Source organism: Diabrotica virgifera, chromosome 7, assembly GCF_917563875.1.
Source record: "Diabrotica virgifera virgifera chromosome 7, PGI_DIABVI_V3a".
NCBI lineage: Eukaryota > Metazoa > Arthropoda > Insecta > Coleoptera > Chrysomelidae > Diabrotica > Diabrotica virgifera.
The window spans coordinates 150,357,109-150,373,316 of NC_065449.1; the positions used below are offsets into that span (position 1 = coordinate 150,357,109).

A 16,208-nucleotide genomic window follows, 5' to 3' on the forward strand; every position below is an offset into this window, starting at 1 on the left:
CTAGTTTCATTTCTTTTTATCTCACAATTAAATATGTTGCCCATCTTTTGCGCTATTTTGCCGGTTATTATGGCGCTCATCACTGTATATCCTTGCTGATGTGACAATACCTCCTATCTGTTTTTTCATGAGTTTTGTAGGAGAGATGGAAAAACATGTTTTAAGGTCACCTCCTGTGTTCATATGTAAGTTTTGACTTGTTTTGTAGTTCATAGATAGTTTAATTTACTACAAAACAAGTAAAAAAATATCATATGAAAACAGGAGATGACCCTAAGACAAGTTTTTAGTCTCTCTTACAAAACTCATGAAAAAACAGTTAGGATGTATTATTACATCACTGACGATATGTGGCCATACCAAATAATACATCCTTGATAAATATAAACATTTTTATTGCACAAAATCTTTTCATACATTTTTAATGTAGTTTACTCATATTCCTACATATTTTTAAAAAAATGTGTCACATTTGCTTTGTATTCATTTCTTTTGCCTTTCGTAGCCACATATTCCATTCCCTTCCTAGTTTTTTTGTAGACCACTTACTTCTCTCAGCTGATTCTAAAAAAAAATTAAAATGGTAATTTTTCTATCCTTTACAATTAACAATCGGAAGAAATATTAGTTACAGATAATGATATGCATAATAATAATAGATTTGTTCTAGCATCAGTTTCAAACAGTTTGAAACCATCAGCAAATAGTGGACCAGCGTGAGTAGAGGGGATAGCACTGGTGACTGTATTATGTTCTCTCACTGACCAACTGTTTGCTGACGGTTTTTGACTAGTTTGACTGTTTGCTAGAACAAACCTAATAATAATGAATATTTTGTATTTTGACAATGACATCTGATGTGGAAGTCAAAACATTAATAAAATTATTTTTTCAAGTTAACTTTCACATGCGTGTCTTAAAATTGTACTTTTAATACTTATATCATAAATAACTATTAAAACTATCTTAAGAGGAAACAGTATCGATCAACAGGTAGCGAAAACGTGTTCCAAGATTGCGGCTGTAATTTTGAATATTTTTTCGAGATATTTGGCACACGTATTCGTAATACTAAAATTTTTTATTTCATTAGTAGTTCCAAAATGACACAAAATCTAGGCATCGGATAAAAAAGTTTATTTGAAGAAAGTGTATTTTTTTGTTCTTCTTAATGGCGGTATAGGCTCATTTTTTAAATACTGTATAATTACAGAGTAATTTCCACATATTAATATATTTTTCAAATTGGGCTCTGTACCGCCATTCTTTATTATATTACGAATACATGTGCCAAATATCTCGAAAAAATATTCAAAATTACAGCGGCAATCTTGGAACTCGTTTTGGCTACCTGTTGATCGCTATTGTATCACCTTAAAACATTGTAATTTGCTAAACCAGTATATTTTACTCTACTACTACTCTACTAGCTACCTCATTTTCCACTGTTTCTACAGACTTGTTTACATGGGTAGAGTTTTGAGGAGAGTAGAATAGCAGTAGTACTCTACCAAAAATGGCTTGATACCATTCACATGAGGAGAGTACAAGTATAGTACTGATGCTAGTATAGTGAAACCGATTTTTGTATTTTTAAACACTCTTGATTATAAGTGCACCTTAAATTCTTAATTTTTTGCTTGAGCTCGTTTACTCCAAAGCCCCCTTTGCCATTCTTTCGACGATTTCATCCTCCGCAGCTTGCTGCATACTTTTATTTCTGTAGTATACACTACCTAAATTCCATAAACACTGGTATTCGCCGTATATATTCGCTCTACAAGTTTTAAAGTTTCATCTTCGGTGAACTTCATTTTCACTATTTACACAAAACACAATTCCAGCCAGAATGACAGCGGCCCCATGTACTCTCCTACCTACTCTACTCTGCCATAATTGAGCGTGTTCCATGGGTAGAGTGCGCAGCCGAGTAGACATTTTGGCAGTGGTGGTGGCCATAGAGTAGTTACTTTGCCATATGTTGCTAGTCACTCTACTTTAACTCCTACTATACACTCTACTAGCTATTCTACTGTGCTGAGCATTTTTACAGGTAGAGTTACTCTACTCTATCAAGTACTTGCATCATTACTCTACCCGTGTAAACAAATCTACTGAAGTAACAGTAACCTACAACCATTAATGAAAAATGTCTAAAATCATTTACCCACCTAGTATTTGTAGAATTTAAGACAGTCCAGTGCCTTATAAATAATTTCAATATGAATATTTTTTCTTTTAATTCTCCTTTGATACCACTTCATTTTAGATTTTGGGGAACTTATTTCATTGTGTTTATAGCCCATATTTATTGAAGGAACCCAATCTGGATTGTTATTATCGATTAAGTCGGCTGGTTTTCCTATAAGATTAAAATGTTAACATCTTCAAAAATCGTTACTGTTGTAATTGTAACTTACCAGATATAAAATGATTACAGCAGACAGGACAGGAGAATTTTCATTTCGCTAGTAAAACCTTACATTGTATTGCATTTAACCATTGTTGTCTCTCAGCTGATACCGTATTTAGTTCAGTTTAAAAGTGAACTTTATCTTGACTTTATCAGGATTACTTTGCATTTCACACTTCAAAACACAACACCAATGAAGCATATTATCTTTCTAAATTAATACTTCCAGAGAAAATGTTAAATTAATCTTTGTACACAACACAAAATTACAAAGAAACACAACAAAAGTGATCTAAAACCATCTAAAACACATTAAGAATAACATTTATGTTTTACTTCCAGCAGCCATATTGATTTAATTTTGACAGCATGTTGGAACGGCCTATTTAAAAATCAGGTTATAAATAACCAACTGAAACAAAGTACAACTGACGGCAGGAAAGTGAATACCGTTGAAAAATCTTTTGCTTGTCAAATTTGTTTTAAAAAGTATGCATTGAAGGAAAGTTTAGGAAGACATTTGATACAGCAGCACACTAGGGAAAAATCTGTCACATATGAAACCATCTCGGAACAATACACACTTAGCGAACACAAAGTTTACATGAATATTAATTCCTCTGAAAACCATTTTACATGTGAAATTTGCAGTAACAAATTTGTTACAAATGATAATCTAAAACAACATATGACGTTGCATATTGATGAAAAACCAATTCGATGTGTAATTTGCACCAAAGGGTTTTCATATAGTTCTGATTTAAAATTACATTTGAGAATTCACACTGGAGAAAAACCATTTGGATGTGAGATATGCACAAAACAGTTTTCACGAAGTGCTTACTTAAAAGTTCATATGAGAACGCACACTGATAAAAATCCGTTTCGATGTGAAATTTGCACCAAAGGGTTTTTTTATAGTTCCGATTTAAAAAAACATTTGAGAATTCACACTGGTGAAAAACCATTTGGATGTAAAATTTGCAAGAAACAGTTTTCACTAAATAGGTATTTAAAAAAACACATGGAAGTGCATACTGGAGAAAAACCATTTGTATGTGAAATATGTACAAAAAAGTTTTCACGAAGTGCACACCTAACACTTCATATGAGAACACACACTGGTGAAAAACCATTTGGATGTGAAATGTGCACAAGACGGTTTACACAAAATTCTAGCTTAAAAGTTCATATGAGAACGCACACTGGTGAAAAACCATTTAGATGTGAAATATGCCCAAAACAGTTTGTAACGCCCTATGAGCTAAAACTGCATATGGTGGTGCATACTAATGAAAAACTATTTGGATGTGAAATTTGCAACAAAAAGTTTTCGCGAAGTTCTGATTTAAAAATACATTTGAGATTTCACAATGGAGAAAAACCATTTGGATGTGAAATATGCACAAAACAGTTTTTACGAAATGGTCACTTAAAAATTCATATGATAAGAATGCACACTGGTGAAAAACTGTTTATATGTGAAATATGCACAAAACAGTTTGTTACACATAGTGACTTAAAAATGCATATGGTGATGCATACTGGGGAAAAACCTTTTGGTTGTGAAATATGCACAAAACAGTTTTTAAAAAGAACTCACTTAAAAACACACATGGTGGTGCATACTGGTGAAAAACCATTTGGATGTGAAATATGCACAAAGCAGTTTACACAAAATTCTAGCTTAAAAGTTCATATGAGAACGCACACTGGTGAAAAACCATTAGATGTGAAATGTATACAAAACAGTTTGTAACGCAATATGAGTTAAAAATACATATGGTGGTGCTTACTATTAAAAATCTATTTGGATGTGAAATTTGCACCAAGAAGTTTTGCAAAGTGGGGAAAAACCATTTGGATGTGAAATGTGCACAAAACAGTTTTTACTAAGTGGTCACTTCAAAATTTATATGATGAGAATGCACACTGCTGAAAACTGTTTGAATGTGAAAATTGCACAAAACAGTTTCGGAGCACACTAGTTTGCTCCCGAGGTCAAAAAACCCTTTTAATTACGTACTAGTTCGCTCCGAAAACCGTATACGGGTTCGCTCCCATGGTTAAGCGGATTAAGTATTTATCTACTAAGTTCTAGGAAAATTAACATCGGCGAAAATGGCATTGTTATTTTTTATTTGACATAGAAAATCGGAGCACACTAGTTCGCTCCCAAGGTCAAAAAATCCTCTTAATTACATACTAGTTCGCTCCGAAAACCATAACCTAGTTCGCTCCCATGGTTAAGCGGATTAAGTATTTATTTATTTATTAAGTTTTAGGAAAATTAATATCGGTAAAATTGGTACTGTGACTTTTGTATTTTATATAGAAATCATATCAAATACTGGTTGTTACATATTTGTATAAATATTATGAGACGGTGGAAATTAGATTATTTAGATTTAGCCGAAAATGACCGTTTTGGAAAGTAATTTTCCGCGTTACGACGGATTTGCTTGAAAATTTGAGTTTAGGTTCTACTTACCCTCCACTTCAAAGTTGGACTTGTGCCGTTGGTTGCTTTTACTTGAGGGTGAAAGACACCTTTTCTCGGGGGTAAAAAAACATACGTTTGAAATAAGGAATGGATAAATTGACTAATTAACCATTCACCACCCATGGTCAGTATCTCAAAAAATAAGCGTTATTTTGGTAATTTACAAAGTCGATATTTAAAGTTGCATCATTTTTTTCTATAAAAGATTTTGGTCTAAAACTTTCCAGAAAGCTAAATTTCAAAGTTCGTCACTCAACCTCAAAGAATATTTACTGTTTACTTTAAAAATTCGTAAGTTTTATTAAAATAATATATGTTAATATTACTAATAGAATATGTATATTAGCTCTAACTACTTCAGTGATAATATCGTTATAATTTTAATGTCCTACTGGTATATTATTTGACAAATAATGACATTATTTCGAAGTCACTTAAGCATGATTTAATACCCTAGGGCGTTATTTTGCAAAATAACGCCCTAGGGTATTAAATTTAAATAACTACAAATAAAAACCTAAGTAAAACTATAGTTACCACAATTAAGTTACAACTATTGCTGGTAAATGTACTTATTTGAAAACTAATTCATTCAATTTTTCGCAAATAAAGAATATTTAGTCAGACATTAAACGTTGAAGGCACCACGGGTATTATAGATAATAATGCTTTCGGTCAACGTATATCCCTCGAGCTAAAGACCCTCGGTATATATGTTATAGTCAAAGCCCGAATTTCAGGCACTCCTAGGTTTGCCTAGTCAATCCTCAGGTCTAACTGACGGTCTTAGTCAAGGCCCGAAATAAATTACAGTTTCGGCCTTTGACTAGTCAAACCTAGGAGAGACTAAGTTGGTCAGGCAAAGGTCGAAATTTAATTTTATGAAATCGGGGTTTGACTAGTCAAACCCCGATCAGCTATTAAAATGCCGTAATTTGTTAGATTAGGTTTAATAAAACGTCATTGTTTAATTTTATTGTTTATTATTTTAATATTGCCATATTTAAAATAAAAAATATTAGTGTTGTCACATGTTGAGGCATTATGTTAATTAGAGCTGCACAATACATTGGACCTTTTACACTTATATAATTTTGAAGAGCATTTGTTAGTGCTGTAGCATTTTATAAAGCCTTGTCCTCTAAATTTAGAATATTTTGTACTAATTTCTCTTAGAGACAACTTAACGTCTGGAGCATCTTCGAAATTAAGTAAATTCTCTTTGTATTCTCTTATTTGATTTCTTGAAAAAAGTATGTTTATTGTTCCGTATTTCGTACCAACTCTATTTAAACCGTCAATTGTTGTATGATACCCAAAATAATTCAAGCATGTCCTTTGGCTCTATCAAAGCTGGGGATAGGTATTGTTACAGTTTTTTCGATAGAAATTGAAGGATTTTTTTCACTTAGGGCCGGTTGTTCGAACGCTAATCAAGAAGTTGATTAGAATTAAGTCCCCTTAACAACCATCAAATAACAGCACCCCTCATTCGTACGTCAATCAGTTGATTGTAATCAATTATGTTAATTATCATTATAATTAATATAATTGATTGATTAATTAATTATTAATTATTAATTAACATAACAATTATTAAAATAATTGATTAATAAATCTCATAATTGTAATCAATTATGTTTTCAGCAACCCAAACAAAATTGGCATTGACAGTTGGTGACAGTAATTAAATATTTGATAATCAGTTGATTCCATTTTTGATTAGCGTTTGAACAACCGGCCCTAAATTGTTTCATAGCATTAGAATGGGCATGAAGATCTTCAATCGCATTTCCTTTGTTCCAGACATTAAGCTGCCTCTAAAAGAAATTAGTACAAAAGATTCTAAATTTGGAGGACAAGGCTTTATAAAATGCTACAACAATTACAAATGCTCTTCAAAATTATGTAAGTGTAAAAGGTCTAACGTATTGTGCAACTCTAAATGCTATATTGCCTCAACATGTTAGAATAAACACTATTTTTTTATTGTAATTACGGCAATATAAAAATAATAAACATTAAAATTAAAAAATGACCTTTTATTAAACCTAATACAGCAAATTACGACATTTTAATAGCAGATCGGGGTTTGACTAGTCAAACCCCGATATCATAAAACTAAATTTCGACCTTTGCCTGACCTAAAAAAAAATAGTACTTAGTCTCTTCTAGTTTTGACTAGTCAAAGGCCGAAACTGTAATTTATTTCGGGCCTTGACTAAGACCGTCATACAGATCTGAGGATTGCCTAGTCAAACCTAGGAGTGGCTGAAATTCGGGCTTTGACTATAACATATACACCATTGACCTCAAGCGTTATTATCCTTATAATACCCTTGATACCTTAATAACTATAATATAATTTTAAGAAATAGTTTTATATTTAGCTAAATACAGAGTTTGAAAGATATTTATTAATAAAATTTTTATTAATAAAATGTATCAAAGTACCTGCTTTATGAAGGCAACATTATATATTTACGCTGACCCTGCGACCCTGGCTATTCATTATTATTCGTGTATCTAGTAGAGGCATATTTAACTATCTTTTCTAAGAAATATATGGCCGGAGCGAATTTACCTATGCCCTTTTTCTGTAGGGGTATTAAAATCTGGCCGCCGGAGCGAACTAGTATATACCCGAAAATATATAAAATATTGGTTGTTACATATTTATACACCAGACAGAGGAATTTTTTTAGATTATGTCATTGCTTGAATACCGTGATATTCACTAATGTTTGTCCCTATTTTGAATAATGTTAGTGATTGATTTAGAAATTGTATTAGACATTTTCATCTGGTTTAGGAATTTTGTTAGCTATATTCATGTTGCTCTGAAGCTATTTCCTTGTGGCATTTTTATAATCAACTATTTATAATGGGAAATAAGCCACAATTTTACCAAAAAAAGATTTTATTAACGTTTCGAAGCTCAAATCAGGTTTCGTTGTCAAAATACAAAATACTACTAAAATAAACAAAAATGTTGCTGCTAAGTTAAAAAATTCTTCTAATAATTTATTTAATCTGACTCATTTATATTGGCAATTCAGACGTATATTATACATTTTAAAGTAGAAGACTTTAAAATAAATTATTAAAAACCATTATAAATAGTTGATTAGCTATATTCATATTAATTGTGTTTTTAAAAATACTGAAATAATTTGTGCTAATTAGAAAATATAGGAGACAAGTAAGACGTATAAGTAATAAATATAAGACGTACAAGTGTAAAAACATCCGTGATAATCCTCTCCCTTTACAAAATTAAACAAATATACATTAAAACAACGGATTTATTTTGCTATAAATCTAAATGAAATACATTTGACAAAATCAAACCTACTGCTTTTATTTTGTTTTAATTGCGCTATTTTGTGATCAACAAATTTTTGACGCTCTTGAGGTACTTTTCGGTACACTTTTTCACAGAAGGTCGTATTTTATGTATCAATTTGAATATCTTTTAAAACTTGTAAAAATTAAAATATATTAGTTTGCCTATTATAAAATAACGAATTAAATTTAGAATGGAAACTTTCACAGGCAACGGTTGCACGCTCAATAATGAACTGGTTTCAAATAAAGTTGTCTAATAAGTAGTCAGTAATTTATTGTACTGGTAACATCTGGCTAAAGTCTAAAGCAAAACACTCACCTACGTCCAATGGATCTAGGAAAGTCCAACTTTTTTATTCTACATCCTTTTTAAATCTACATCCTTTTATTTTCTCAAATGTTAACACTTCACTTTTTCGAAATTGGCATACACAATCTTGCAACTACAATTTAGGTTCAATTTTTGACACTCCGTCTGTAAACAATTTAAGGCAGTCACGTATAAATTTAGTAAAATAAGAAAATCCACGGTTTCGTTTTGATTCATTTCACATATGAATTTGCTAAAATGCCAACGGCACAAAGTAGTGCTGTCACAGGCGTCTAAAGGTGGGAAACTTTGTAATGTAATGTTAATTTATACGTTTATAACGATCATTTCCACCTCCACTAGTTTCATCTCTTTTTGTTTCGCAATGTATTATGTTTTCCATCTTTTGCGCTATTTAGCCGGTTATTAGCGCGCTCATCACTGTATGCTTCTATCATTAAATGCACAATTCTTATAATATTTGCACGAATCTGCCGCACTGAGTTGTTAAAGTAGGTACATACCTAACTTTGTTATTATCCAACATAAGCGAATGAATAAAAGAACGGAATGTTAAGAAAACCTGAGGCTACAGTTAGGTTTTAATTTCAGTATTTTATAAATGCTAGAATATTCCACAAGGTGTTCCGAACTTTTAGAAAAAAACACAGTTTGATTGTACAACCGGTACACAATGACAATTCCCACATAACAATTTCATGTTCTTAGTAGATTCATAGAACATACTTTTCAGAAAAAGTATATACTTAGAATATGCGTAATTATCATTGCGAATGTGCAGAGCATATACTGAGTATACACTACATTACAGTACTTAAACGTTCTGTGTATATACTTAGAATGTACTACCGCACTTCTTTTCAGTATATACCAAGAACATACCTTTTATAAGGTTCTAAGGAGGTGCTATAAACCTTCTATTTATATACTTAGAATGTACTATCGCACATATTTTTAGTATATGGGAAGAATGTTCCAAGGATGTGCTATATTTCTCAGAAGTATGTTTTCAACATCACCCAATCTCATCCTAGGTTCTACTAATATATTATATGTACATATTCTAATTGCATATGAGAATGTAGTTATTACATTCTACAATATTACGTAAAAAGTAAGTATAAAATAGGTATATAAACTTTAGTTAGTTATATAGGTACCTATGTATAATAAATATTATATGGGTAAGTAGCCTATATATAAAATATAAGTAATATATTTAGTTATTATGTGCACATCAAAATAAAAATGCTGCTTATATATTATATAATAGCCAAATATATATAATATGTATGTAAATTACTAAAATTTATAGATATCTATATACATTATACATACTTTTACTTACTAGGTATTTAGGAAATATTGAAGTACCAATATGAATTTATTATTTTCAAGCTGCTTTTTATGTTCTTAAAAATGTTTTAGTCCTTGTAGCTAGAAATACTTAAATGCATAAATGCCTAACCTAACTGTAGAACTGTACTGGAAACTATTCCCCACCCCCTCATCTATGAAACTCTTTTCATATTTTGCCCTTTTGTTACCTACCCCCTTCCCTTGTGCAGGTATAAAATATGCAATGCAAGGGTCAGAATGACAATGAATGGCCGTTTCCGGATTCCCGAAAATTATAGGTAAAAATATTTATGGTATAAACTCAAATCAAAATGGTATATTCATTGCAATTGAAAACGAAACGAGAATTTCTCATTTTTCTTCAATAGAATTAATAGAATTATGTTTTAAACTTTTTTACCATACAATTAAAACGGTTTTTAAAAAAAAATGAATTAGATAGTTCAGTATAGTTCCTACCAAAATACCTAAATTTTATTAATTATTCTTAACGCGAAGTTAATAATCTATAGGCTAACATTATTCCTCTTGCTATAGGTACATACAGTATATTATTTTTAAGATATTTTAAAAGTATATACAAGTATGTGTTAAGCATATACTTACGCATATACTAAGAATATTCGATTAAGGTATATTCTAAGAATAAACTTTTACGAACATTCCGAGATACTACGTACACGAATGTGCTTAGTATATTCGGTGCAAGAATATTCTTTGAAGCACATGCAAAGAACATGAAATTTAGAATGTTTTTTATGGTACCTACATGCTACGCTTGTACTATGCATATACTAAAAAGGATATACTTCGACGAATGTTGGTAGGATATGCTTAGAACATGATGCGAACATCATTGTTATGTGGGTTTATCTGTCTTGCAACAATGTTATTAGGTACAGCGATATTTTTAAAGAATAAGGCTATAACACATTAACAAAATCACTTAAATCGGACAACAGGTCTAGGAAATTCGAGACATCAAGAATGACCAATTTTTGGGGTGCCCGTTTTTTCTGACGCGCAGTGTACATGTGACGTATGCTCTAAACAGTTTGTTCAACAATATTCTTTAAAATCGCATATGAAAAGCCACACTAGTGAAAACCATTTGGATGTAAAATATGCACAGTTTGTAACACAAAATGAATTAAAAGTGCATATGATGGTGCATACTGGAGAAAAACATTTGGTTGTGAATTATGCACAAAGGAGAAACTTAAAAAGACATAATGGTGGCCCATACTGGCAAAAAGTCGGTAAATTAGTAGTTTTTTTAGGTTTTTCGTCAATATTTCTAAACCTAAGCGATTATCGTGAACAATATTCTATACAAAAATGTTCTACATTAAATTTAAAACGAAAAAGATCCTATGCATGTTTGTTATAAAATCAACAACGGTTCCAGAGTTACGGAGGGTGTAAAGTGAAGGTTTTCCAAATGTTTTATATTGTTTAGACAAACTATAATATAATATTATTACTGAAGAAACTAATTTTTTAACAGGGTTGTGTTTTCTAAATATAATTTGCTATTTCATTGGCCGGTGGTATGTTACTGATAAGCCCTTGAAGGAATGTCAACCTCACCAAGAGGCTCTGTTCGACCATATAAATCTCTGGTACCGAGAAACCCAATCTGAACTTTCTATGGACAATGTCGCATGAGTATCTTTCCAACAGTAAAATTTTCGTGTCAAATTTAATGTAGAACATTTTTGTATAGAATATTGTTCACACTATACCGCTTATTAGGTTTAGAAATATTGACGAAAAACGTAAAAAACTACTAATTTGCCGACTTCTCCCCTCCACTTTCCCCCAAACCCGATGCTCGAAATGGTGTAACTTTTTACTGAACAATATGTGGACCATATAGAACAATTTGGTGTTGAAGAAAAACTTTTATTTTAGATGACGGGGTTAGGCTTTTTTTTGACCAATTATTACTACAATTATAATTAATACTACCTCCGTAACTTTGGAACCGTTCGTATTAGAAGGATTATGCATAGGACCTTTTCTGTTTAAAATTGAATGTAGAATATTTTTGTATAGAACATTATTCACACTAAACCGCATATTTTTAGAAATATTGACGAAAAACGCAAAAAACTCATAATTTACCGACTTCTCGCCCACCTCCCCCCCCCCCAAACCCCACGCTCAAAATGATGTAATTTTTTACCGAACAATATGTGGACCATATAGAACAATTTGGTGTTAAAGGATAACTTTCACTTTGGATGTCTGTGTTGAGGTCTAGTTATACCATACTATGAGGTAAATACTCGTATATGTGGTGATAGACGGGTTGATAAATGATGCTAGCACTAAACGTATCTTAAGGGGGGGAGGGGGTTGATGGGAGCAAAATTACCGAAAATACAGCATGTTGAACATCCCTAACTTCGACTGGCTTTGCAGCAGCTTTGCCCCATCGCACTTGAGTGTAGTGAAAAACGTTCAACAGCTGTTCCCCTTATCTTTTGTAAATTTCTTCTCGATTCAAAAACATTCCGGTGTGCATCACTTTACGATTTGATAGGCAAAAAAGAAATTGAAAATAAAGTTGTAAAAAGTTTAAAACACTTTTTCTATTTTTGCTATTCTAATAGATAACTATGATTTTAGGTTGCAAATATGAAGATAGACTAACTGATGAAAACAACGAATTACATCATATTATAAAGAACCAATTAAACCAACTTACAAGTGATGGTAGGAAAGTGAATACCGTTGAAAAATATTTTGCTATAGGAGAAAAATCATTTGGATGTGAAGTATGCACAAAAGAGTTTAGGCGAAGTGCAAACTTAAAAAAACATATGGTGGTGCATACTGGTGAAAAACCATTTGGATGTCAAATATGCACAAAACAGTTTACACGAACTGCTCACTTAAAAGTTCATTTGAGATCTCACACTGGTGAAAAACCATTTGGATGTGACATATGCACAAAACAGTTTACACGAAGTGACAACTTAAAAGTTCATATGAGAACGCACCCTAGTGAATTATTTGAATGTAAAATATGCACAAAACGATTTGTAAAATATGACGGATTAAAAAGACATATGATGGTGCATACTGGTGGAAAACCATTTCGATGTGAAATATGCACAAAACAGTTTTCAAAACCTGCACACTTAAAAAAACATATGATGGTGCATACTGGTGAAAAACCATTTGGATGTGAAATATGCACAAAACAGTTTACACAAAGTGCTCACTTAAAAGTTCATTTGAGATCTCACACTGGTGAAAAACCATTTAGATGTGAAATCTGCACAAAACAGTTTACACGAAGTGACAACTTAAAAGTTCATATGAGAACGCACACTGGTGAACTATTTGGATGTGAAATATGCACAAAACGATTTGTAACGTATGACGAGTTAAAAATACATATGATGGTGCATACTGTTGAAAAACCATTTCGATGTGAAATATGCACCAAAGAGTTTTCGCGAAGTTTTTATTTAAAAATACATTTAAGAGTTCACACTGGAGAAAAACCATATGTATGTAAAATTTGCAAGAAACAGTTTTCACTAAATAGAAATTTAAAAACACACATGGCAGTGCATACTGGCGAAAAACCATTTAAGTGTGAAATATGTTCTAAACAGTGTTCACAAAAATCAAATTTAAAAAAACATATGTCAACGCATTCTCAAAAAGAACTACATTATCCGCCAAAAGAAACAGTACCGAAGATATAAATAATATTTCCGAATAATATAGGTAATATATTATAATATACAGGGTGTAACGAAAATACAGGTCATAAATTAAATCACATATTTTGAGACCAAAAATAGTTCGAATGAACCTAATTTACCTTAGTACAAATATGCACATAAAAAAAGTTACAGCCCTTTGAAGTTACAAAATAAAAATTGATTTTTTCGAATATATCGAAAACTATTAGAGACTTTTTATTGAAAATGTACATGTGACATTCTTATGGCAGGAACATCTTAAAAAAGAATTATAGTGAAATTTGTGCACCCCATAAAAATTTTATGGGGGTTTTGTTCCCTTAAACCCCCCCAAACTTTTGTGTACGTTCCTTTTTATACCTTTATACCTTTTTTGTCTCTTACTATTTTTTCGATAAGGCAGTTTTTATCGAGTTGCGGCTTCTTTTTTAATATGTTTACATAAAAATTTTGTGGGGGTTTTGTTCCTTTAAACCCCCCAAATGTTTGTGTATGTTCCAATTAAACTTTTACTGCGGTACCATTAGTTAAACACAGTGTTTTTAAAACTTTTTTGCCTCTGTATTTTTTCGAGAAGGCACTATTTATCGAGATATTACTTCTTTTTTAATATGGTTCAAAATATACCTAAAAATGTAAATCATAAATAAATTTTCATATTATTACCAAGTCTCCATAATCGTACTTAGCCATATACAAATATGTGGTGGATTTGACAAATATTCAAAATATCTCGATAAAAACTGACTTTTGGAAAAAGTACTAAGAGGCAAAAAAGTTTTTAAAATACCGTGTTTAGCTAATGATACTACAATAATAATTAAATTGGAACGTACACAAAAGTTTGGGGGGGTTTAAAGGAACAAAACCCCCATAAAATTTTAATGGGGTGTCCAAATTTCACTATAATTTTTTCTTAAGATACTACTACCATAAGAATGCCACATGTCTATTTTCAATAAAAGATCTCTAATAGTTTTTGATATATTGGAAAAAATCGATTTTTATTTTGTAACTTCAAAGGGCTGTAACTTTTTTTGTGTGCACATTTGTACTAAAGTAAGTTAGGTTCAATCGAACTATTTTGGGTCCCAGAATATGTGGTTAAATTTATGACCTGTATTTTTTTTACACCCTGTATATTATATATTTATGAATTAATTTTTATAATACATGATGCATCCTGGCGTTGCAAACAAGCTTTATATCGTTTCTGAAGATCATTAAACTTATTTAAGAAAAGCTGCAAATATGATTGCTGCAAATGTTGAAAATAGGTTATTATTCTTTGCTGTAGTTCTCCAACAGTTTCTGGCAGATTTTCCGAGCGAAATATAAATTTCTTCATCATACCTCAAATGTAGGCATCAGGTGGTGTTAAATCTGGTGAATGAGGTGGATAATCGAAGTCTATGCGACAAGAAATTATTGTGTTACAAAAATGTTCACGAAGCAAATTTATGGAGCGTTCGGCTGTATGGCTTGTTGTGCTAGCCTGTTGAAACCATGGCTTACGGATTCTTAAATTACGCGCACGACAAAAGGTCTTTAAATCTCTGACAAAAAGTGTCACAATATTATGTCTCTACCGCCTTGTTAAAATGTTGTTGATATCTTTCTGACACTTGTTTTAAGCATATGCCATTATTCCAACCAATTCCGTATGAGCGGAAATAATGTTATACTAAAAATAATTTTTCTTCTGTAGAATATAACCATAATGACTAAAGATTTTAACCGAAACGTAATGTCAAGTTGACAACTAATGACGAGCATAGCAAATATGATAAATGCAACTTGCGTGCGCAACAAACAGTTTTCAAGACGTCGGGATTTAACAATTCCTTTGAGGGTACACAATGAAGAAAAATTATTTGTATGTGAAATATGTATGTACAGCTGGTTCCAAAAAAAACTGATACGACTCTTAAAGCGTATTTTGTAGAAAATTGAGCAGTGTACTTTCTTCTTCTTCTTCTTCTTCTTTTTGGTCTCGCTGCAAGTCAATTACCAGCACGATTTATAGGCGATCTTGATGTAGTCTGGCTCTAAGCCATATCAAAATCGCTGACTATGTTCTTGTAAAAAGCTTTTGATGAGGTGTGATATAATGAATATGAGTTTAATTATATTTAATTTATTATATTTTGAAGGATAAATACTTATTATTTACATACTGTCACTGTCACTGCCAAATCTTAAAATTTGTCAGATAACTTCAACCTCAAAAAATGGCTGTTTTTTTGTTTATTTTCTTATTTGTCTGTCATAATAAATATAATATAATGTCAGACTAATCATACACTGCTCAAAATGATCAAATCTTATTAAGAGTCGTATCAGTTTTTTTTAGGAACCAGCTGTACAAAACACTTCACAAAATGCTCTCCTAAAAGTTCACATGCCAGTACTTATGTACTGGAAAAGACCTTGTGCGTGTAAAAACTGCACCAGGCAGTTTTCAACAACTGCACGGTTAAAATAACACGTGAAAATACACACTTTAAGCACTTAATGTGAAAACTAATA

General features: G+C 31.5%; 1 long non-coding RNA gene across 1 annotated transcript; it reads right to left on the bottom strand.

Annotated features, from left to right (window-relative positions):
- Positions 1-419: 419 nt before the first annotated feature.
- Positions 420-5,160, bottom strand: LOC126888306 (uncharacterized). Its single transcript, XR_007699502.1, has 3 exons — positions 2,421-5,160; positions 2,172-2,362; positions 420-564 (listed from the first exon to the last, which is right to left on the bottom strand). It is a non-coding gene; the product is annotated as an uncharacterized LOC126888306 (long non-coding RNA).
- Between the last annotated feature and the right edge of the window lie 11,048 nt (positions 5,161-16,208).